Below are 8882 nucleotides of genomic sequence, written 5' to 3' on the forward strand. Positions count from 1 at the left end.
CCCTCTTCATTCAGACTGGTTTTGTTAGTAGGAGCATTGTTCCTACACAATTGGTTGACTGCCCTGGCATTTGAGTGCTAGGTTGTGTGCTGGACATTATGTAGGGAGCAGTGTTGGGGAAGTAGAGGTTTTGTTTTAAGGAACAACAGCAAGATGAGTGCCGAGGATGGTAGATTTGATATTCGCTTTTCACTGTCACTACTAAAGTTGCTGCAGACAGTTAGCAAATACTGGTCTATTGCCCCTAGGGGAAGTACAAGGTCAGGTTCCTGTGAGCCTATGGTCACAATTTTCGTCAACCATTTAATACATACTCTTGTTTTACATATATCTCTGTTTAAAGACACCTTGTTTAACATATGTATTATTGATTCTTGTGCGTTGAACTCCCCATCAGCAGCACTGTAATTCATGTCTGAGTAAAGTGTATCTAGCACTTGTATTTTCTCTGTAAAACACATTGCAACCTTCTTGAACTTAGGAATGCTAGATGGCACTTGAGCACTGTGCTTGGGGACCATTTTAAGCAGAAAACCAACAAAACCTCAAAAATGCAAACTCATGGACTAAACAGGTGACAAAAAGTGCACGAACTGAAACAAGATGGCAAATTACCACTTTGTTCAGCCCCAGCTGGGAATGTGTGTGTTGGGCAATTCAAAATTTTCACCACTGTGTGCATGTCAACAAATGACCACAAAAACAGCATGCGTTTGATTTGGGGGCTAAGGATAAATTTTAGGAAGTAGGCAAATTTGCAAATACGGAGTCTGTGAGTGGTAAGGATCAAATATACTTTGAATTTCAGCTATTCCTCACAGAGAGCAGGTCTGTGTTGTAAAAACATTTATTAACATGGTGGAAAGAGTTTACTCTATTTTTAAGGGGATGATATAGTAGGATGTAATACATTTGTCTATGAGAACCCAAGGCAATGTTTTTAAAAATTTGGGAAAGCTGAATCAGAGGATGGGGGGAAAAAGTTATTCCATGTCAGATATTCCCAAATTAAACCTAAAATGCATATGCTTCTTATAAGAGAATGTGAAGAAGGTGTCATGGGCTTGATAACTGATTGTGCTAATAACAATCATTAAGTGTCAGCTAATTACAGTGTGTAGAAATAAAATGTCTGATAGTAGGTTGCATTAGTTTCAGTTCATGAGTCATCTCCTATAAACAAGGGTTGTAACAAGGTGAGGAGATGAGAGGAATTCAGACAGGAAAGGGGTTTTGCATGCTGTTAGCAGAGACTGATATGGCCCCAAATAGTGTTTATTCTCTATTCCACAATTAAAAGAATTGCATTGGAAAGCAGAATTTAGTGAGTATTTGTGATACAGTGTTGAAATTCACAAAATGAGGTCACACATTTTCAAAGCATTCTCTTCTGAATTTCACTATTGTGTTGAAAATATTTTGAGACATTCCTGTGGTAGGGACAGTTGTGTGAAAGAAATAAGATAAGGCAGTGCTTGATACATTGACGAGATAACCGAAAATGTCTGATGAAAATTTCAGTCACTTGTAAGAAGCAGTTTGTCTTTGTGTGTGTGTAGGGAGGGATTGTGTGTCAGTGTTCTTTGTTTTATTGGTATCTTTCAGCAAAGGTTTAAAATATTTACTTTTTTAAAAAAAACCTTTTTTTAACGTTTATTTATTTTTGAGACAGAGCATGAACGGGGGAGGGTCAGACAGAGAGGGAGACACAGAATCCGAAACAGGCTTCAGGCTGTGAGCTGTCAGCACAGAGCCCCACGCGGGGCTCGAACTCACTGCAAGATCATGACCTGAGCCGAAGTCAGACCTTTAACCAACTGAGCCACCCAGGTGCCCCTAAAATATTTACTTTTTTTTTCTCCCTTCTAAAAACCTCTACTGTGTTTTGCAGCCTGGTGTGCTATTGGTTTGTAGTTGTTCATCACAGCAGTTTCCTGAAAGTGTGTTCTTTCTCCTTGCAGCCTTCCATTTCACTAAGGAGACTATGTTAACAACAGCCCCCATTCTCCCTTTAGATACTGTTTTGCCCTTTAAGTGAGTACATCTTTCTAAATAATTGTTTACTGACTTGCCTAAGCTGAAGGATAATGTAGGACTGCTGATTATGAGGAAATCTCAGTTTCATTTTAATAATGAAATGGCTGCTTATAATGCTTTTAAGCAATTTATGGACTCATTTAGAAGATTGTTTTAGGGGCGCCTGGGTGGCGCAGTCGGTTAAGCGTCCGACTTCAGCCAGGTCACGATCTCGCGGTCCGTGAGTTCGAGCCCCGCGTCGGGCTCTGGGCTGATGGCTCAGAGCCTGGAGCCTGTTTCCGATTCTGTGTCTCCCTCTCTCTCTGCCCCTCCCCCGTTCATGCTCTGTCTCTCTCTGTCCCAAAAATAAATAAACGTTGAAAAAAAAAATTAAACAAACAAACAAAAAAAGATTGTTTTATATAAACTACTGTTTTTCTTTATTTCTGGAGCATTTGTTTGAAAAAAAAATCAAAATCAATCTCCCTCTCTCCCTCCTTCTCCCATATACACTCACACTGTGTGTGTATGTGTGTGTATGTGTCTATCAGAGTTTCAGGTTATATTTAGGAGAAGCTAAATTCTTGGAGATTCATGGTGCATATTATTACATTAATGTATTTGAAAAGTCCTACTGTGAAGAAACCTGCTAGAACATTTCTCAAATTGTTTGGTCATGGAACCTTTTCATGCAGAATATCCTATTAATATCCCCTTAGACTGATGTTCTATAAAATGCTGCCCTAAAGACAATTGCTTAGATGTTATCACTTAGTCAAATATAGTTAGTATCTAACTATGTACCAGACTCTGGGATAAGTGGAAGGCATACAACAGGTGACAATGTCCTCAAAAAGAGCAGCGAAGAATGATGAAATACAATGTGATAGAGTAAGTACGAGGTGCTGTGAAAGAATGTAAGACAGGTACCCAACCCACATGTGGCAGGGAAAGCCACTTGAAGGAAGCATTAGGGTTCATTCATTTTGCGAAAATGTCTTCTAGAATGGAGGATACAGCTGTGAATAAGATCAGGTCTCTGTTCTCATGAAGGTTGAATACCATTGGAGGAAGGCAGATAATAAGTAAATTTAAAATTTTTGATACTGAAAAGTGCTCTGACGAAGATGAAGAAGGTAGCTGAAGTTGGGTTGACAAGAAATTTGGGTTTTCTCACTTGTGGGCACTGAGAGAACAATTGAGTCATTGAGTTTTGACCCCACCCCATCAATCAGGGACCATAGAAGCTGGATGAGGAAGGAAGCCAAGTCTAGAAGAATCCCATAGAAGGTGGAAGGAGTGTGGTTAAGGGACTAACATTCCAGAGATCAATGGATACATGTAGTAGGACTGGGAGAGAAGAACAGGAAGTTTGTGGTCATGGGAGAGGTTTTAAGGATTCATAAGTGGGTCCCTCTGAAAGATAATGTCCAAGATGTGGCAGTGGTCTAGGGTGGCCAAAGAACTGTGGCAGTACTGGCTACAATGGAGCTGAATAGGTTGTCCTGACGGTCAATTTAGTCACGATATCACCCAAGAAAATAGAAATACTTGGGATGGAGATGCCATGAACCCAGGTCTAAAACCTTTGGAGGAAGAAAGGAATGCCAGAACTGGAAAATACAAAGTGGTGTAACTAGGTGATGAGAGACTCAAAGGAATAGGGCATTACAAAAAATAAGGGTAGAGACGTGATTGGAAAAGTTACTGTGAGTGGGCGGTAGCAGATGCTTCCTTCTTACTCTGAGAGGAAATGGGGTCTAGGGCAAGGAGCAGCCTCCAGGGATCCTGGAATGTGGTTTCACAGATCGACATTGTTTCTAAAGAGGCTGTGACTTTTCCATGTAGTTAGCAACTGGTCGACACCAAACTTAATCTTCTGACTACGTCACTTTATCTTAGTGCATTTTATCTTAGGCGCCAAGATGTAAAAGCTACAAGATAAAAAGTAATTGCAAGTACATCAAGCAACCAAAGAAATACTTCTTTCATGAGTGCTTTTGGTACTATATCTACTGTGTGGAGTTGAGTACATAATGAACCAAGCTTCTGGATTTTCATGCAGATAGTTTTTGAATTATGGACATCTGATATTTGAAAAGTTAACTTATTCACCAAATGATTGCTCCCAGATCTCCATCCGTGACCACGTTTACCTCCCCACCCCCTGTTCCCATACTCCTGTCAGGTTCCTCTTGTCCCTTCCATCCTGCCTTGGTCCTGACAATGGCTAGAAGTTTTGCAGGAAACCCAAGCCTATACCTCACCCGTGGAGACCTTTGAGAGGTCATTGCTTCAAATACATTTTCCTTTGAGTCATTCTGAGAGTTACTGGTGCTGGAGTGGTTTAATTTAGAGATTAAGAATGAGGGCTTTGGGGGCACCTGGGTACTTTAGAGATTAAGAGTGAGGGCTTTGGGGGCACTTGGGTGGCTCAGTTAAGCAGCCAACTCTTGATTTCTGCTCAGGTCATGATTCCAGGGTTGAAGGATCGAGCCTCACACTCAGGGTAGCCTGCTTGGGATTCTCTCTCTCTTTCTGTCTGTCTTTCTGCCCCACTCATGCTCGTTCCCTCTCTCTCTCTCTCTCTCTCTAAAATAGAAAGAAGGAAGGAAGGAAAGAAAGAGGGCTTTGTAGTTGGACAGACATGAATTTGATTCCTGGAGCCACTTTTTATTAATGGCGTGACCTTCATCAAAGTACTTATTAACCTTATTGTTTTCTTTTCTGAATGTGAATGAAGATTTATGTTAAAGTATTTAGCACAGGGCTAACACATGGTACTTGACTGACAAATTGTAGTGGTTCTCATTAGCATTTCCATAGGTTCTGGGAACCATCATTGTAAAATGCACCTGGAATTGACTGGGTTTGGTGGGGAGGGATATTTGGAATCTGTTATCCCAGCAGGAGTAGACTGATTCATGACATTCTTCACTGTGAACTTGACATGCCTTAAGACCCAGTCTCATACAGATTTTAAAGGCCTACCGAAGAGGGAAAGTGAGGCAAAATCTGGACTTTAAATAGCCTGGCCCTTAATCTTTTGGGACTGTCAATTAAGGGTTCTTAACCGTAGCTACATCTCAAGCATCTGTGAAGATCTAAGCATCTTCACATTTAAGCATCTGTGAGGCTTTAAAAAAATATTCATAGGCTTCATACCCTAGGAGATTTTCATTTATAGGCCTGGGGTAGGGCCTGTACAAATGATTTTAAAATATATATAAATAAGTGCATGAACTGGTGAAGTTAGAAGGTAGGATTAATAATTAAAACTTCCCAAAGCTGTTGGGATTAGGTAAGGTAATTGGTGAAATTGCCTCGCATGTTACTGAAATTCAAAACTTGTGTTAGTTATCTTTTGTTGCATAATAAATCACCCCAAACTCGATGGTATTCAGAAGTAAGCATTTGTTTCTCACCCTTTAAATGTTGGCCACAGCAGCTCTGCTGATCCCAGCTGAGCTGCAAGACAGCAGGGAATGGGGTGAGACTGACTGGGACAACAGCCCACAGCTTTCCTCCACATGTCTCTCATCCTTCTTCAACTAGCCCTGACCTCATGGTATACCAGAAGCACAGGAGAGCAAGTGGAAGTACACATGGCCTCTTGAAGCTTAAATTCAGAACATTACATCTGCCTCATTCTGTTGACCAAAGTGGCATATGGCCAAGGGATGGAGAATGTAGGACAGTCTATCACAGAAGTCTGAGACATAAGTGAATGTTGAATGACTGCACATGAAAATAAATGCCTGTGAAGGACGTATTCTACCTTAGGCTCAACTGGTAAAGTGCCAAGGAAAAGTGACCAGGAATTACCCACAGAAAAGGATTAATTATATTTATTAGTTATTCTAGGAGTTAAATAAGCTTTTAGGGGCCGGGATTTTGGAAACTTATCTCCATTTATAACTTTTCCTCCCCATAGGGAAATTTATACAGGATTTCAAATGAGTTTTGGAAAATTATTCATAAAATGTGAGCACCTGTATTTTCCATATTGCTTAAAGTCACACTCCATAATAAAATATGTTATAAAATGGTGTTATTAAACCCCTAAACCACATCCTTTTCAGCTACCATCTAATTATGATGTTTCATATCCAGGGAAACCTATGGGAATCCTTGCACATTGGATTTTAACAGAGGAATTGGGTACTATATATGATACTTTGATTAGGGCAACATGGAATAGATTTGTATCTCTGCCCATTCTTCATTTGTAATGATATCTACCCTTCACAAGTTCATTATTGATTTCAGATGTAATAAGTATGTGAAAGTAGCTTCAAGGTTATCAAATATCATAAACCAGTAATAAATAGGAGTAGTTTCTTTAAGAGCATAGAGAGTACGCTTTGGGCTCCACAGCCAAATTATATGGCTTGATTTCTGGCTTTGCCACCTAGTTGTGGGATGTAGGGCTAGATACGTAATCTCCCTATGACTGTTCTTCCTTGTTTGAAAAGCAGATAAGACTCTTGCCTACCCTCTAAGGTATTGTGAGGATTCAGTGAGGTCTGGTGTATGTAAACCTCTTAGCTGGGCGCTGTGCCTGACCCTATTGTAAGTGCTCAGTGAAGGTTATATTTTTTTGCTACAGTAAATAAAGTTGCTATTTGACCAATTAAATGCTTAACAATTTTAAAGCAAGTATAAGATAATGTGGTAAATTTTGTAAATTTAGGAATCTGAGTGGAAAAGTTTGAAGAGTTGTATCTGTTTTTGGATTTTTCAAGTCTTATTTAAGTGTGAGAATTATTTTGCAAAAAGAAATCAAACATTTATGGTGGACCTGCCATGTGTACAGAATGTGTTATACCTGGCAAATAACTTCAGATATGGTCTCCACCTTAAAAAACTAGCAAGTAGTTGGAAAAAACAAAGATGATCACATTTGAAGTGGTGCCAGCACTAAGAGATACAATGCAGACTAGGTGTGTAAAAGGAGTGTCTGTCCAGAGTACTGGGCAGGTGCCAGTGAAATGATATCCTTCACTTGATAAGCATGTATTCAGACAACTGCTCAGTGGCAAGCCACAGCAGAGTGTGGTTATGTAGGAACTTACACAGAGATGCAGAATTAAGTGGTGATTTTACAAGGTGTTTGCAGTGGAAATGAGAACCCACAAAGGGAGAAGGGGAGTTTTGTAGTTGATGTTAACAGTGCTTCTGAAGACTCTGAAAGGGCTTCTTTGCAGGAGATTGCAGAAAAAAGCTAAGTCAGCACATGCTGTGGGTCTCCTTACAGAGTGAATGTAGTCATGCATCATTAACAAGGAGGTGGTGTTGGCTGTTGCTGGGAGAGGCAGAAGCTGGCTTATGCAGGGTACGGTGGCTCTGCAGTGCCAAAGCTAATGCCGTTTTTTTTTTTTTTAAGCTTTAAATTAGTTAACATACAGTATAATATTAGTTTCAGGTGTACAATGCAGTGATTCAGCGGTCATCCCATTTTTAACAACTATAGCTGACTGTTGAGCAACACGGGTTTGAACTGCATGGGTTCACTCATACGTGGATTTTTTAAAAAATACAGTACAGTACTATAAATGTATTTTCTCTTATGACTTTCTTAATAACATTTTCTTTTTCTCTTAATAACATTTTCTTTTCTGTATAATGAAGTGTATAATACATATACAAAATATGTGTTAATCTACTGTTTATGTTATCGGCAAGACTTCTGGTCAAGAGTAGGTTAAAGTAAAGTTTTGGGGGGAGTCAAAAGTTATATGTGAATTTTCTTTTTTTTTCTTGGTAATGATTTTTATTATTTTTAATATAATTTATTGTCAGGGTAGCTAACATACAGTGTATTCAGTGTGCTCTTGGCTTCAGGAGTAGATTCCCATGATTCATTGCTTACATACAACACCCACTGCTCATCCCAATGGATGAGGAGTGCCCTCCTCAATGCCCATCACCCATTTTCCCCTCTCCCCCACCCGCCCCATCAACCTTCAATTTGTTCTCTGTATTTAAGAGTCTCTTATGGTTTGCCTCCCTCTTTATTTGAAACTTTTTTCCCCTTTCCTTCCCCCATGGTCTTCTGTTAAGTTTCTCAAATTCCACATATGAGTCAAAATGTGAATCTTTCTCCGACTTGTTTCACTTAGCATAATATCCTCCAGTTCCATCCATGTTGTTGCAGATGGCAAGATTTCATTCTTTCTCATTGCCAAGTAGTATTCCATTGTATATATAAACCACATCTTCTTTATCCATTCATCAGTTGGTGGACATTTGGGCTCTTTCCATAATTTGGCTATTGTTGAAAGCACTGCTGTAAACATCGGGGTACATGTGCCCCTGTGCGTTAGCGCTCCTGTACCCTTTGGATAAATTCCTAGTAGACGTATTGCTGGGTTGTAGGGTGATTCTATTTTTAATTTTTTGAGGAACCTCCATACTGTTTTCCAGTGTGGCTGCACCAGTTTGCATTCCCACCAATAATGCAAGAGGGTTCCCCTTTCTCCACATCCTCATCAACATCTGTTGTTTCCTGAGTTATTAATTCCTGACCGATGCGAGGTGGTATCTCAATGTGGTTTTGATTTGTAAAGTTAATGCTGTTTTGAGCCAAGAGCATTTTCCATTATATTTGAGAATTACTGTCTTTGCAGTCTGTCTTTTTAATTTTTTTTTAATTTGAGAGAGAGACAGAACATGTGTGTGAGCAGGGGAAGGGGCAGAGGGAGGGGAGAGAGACCAAGCACGCGCGCATACAGGAGAATGAATCCTAAGCAGGCTCCATGCTTACTGTGGAGCCCGACGCCAGGCTCAGTCTCGTGACCCTGGGATCATGACCTGAGCCGAAATCAAGACTCAGGTGCTCAACTGATGGATTGTGGTGCCCCACA

This window comes from Puma concolor, chromosome B1 (genome assembly GCF_028749965.1).
Source record: "Puma concolor isolate L17-30 chromosome B1, mPumCon1.1.hap2, whole genome shotgun sequence".
NCBI classification, from domain to species: domain Eukaryota; kingdom Metazoa; phylum Chordata; class Mammalia; order Carnivora; family Felidae; genus Puma; species Puma concolor.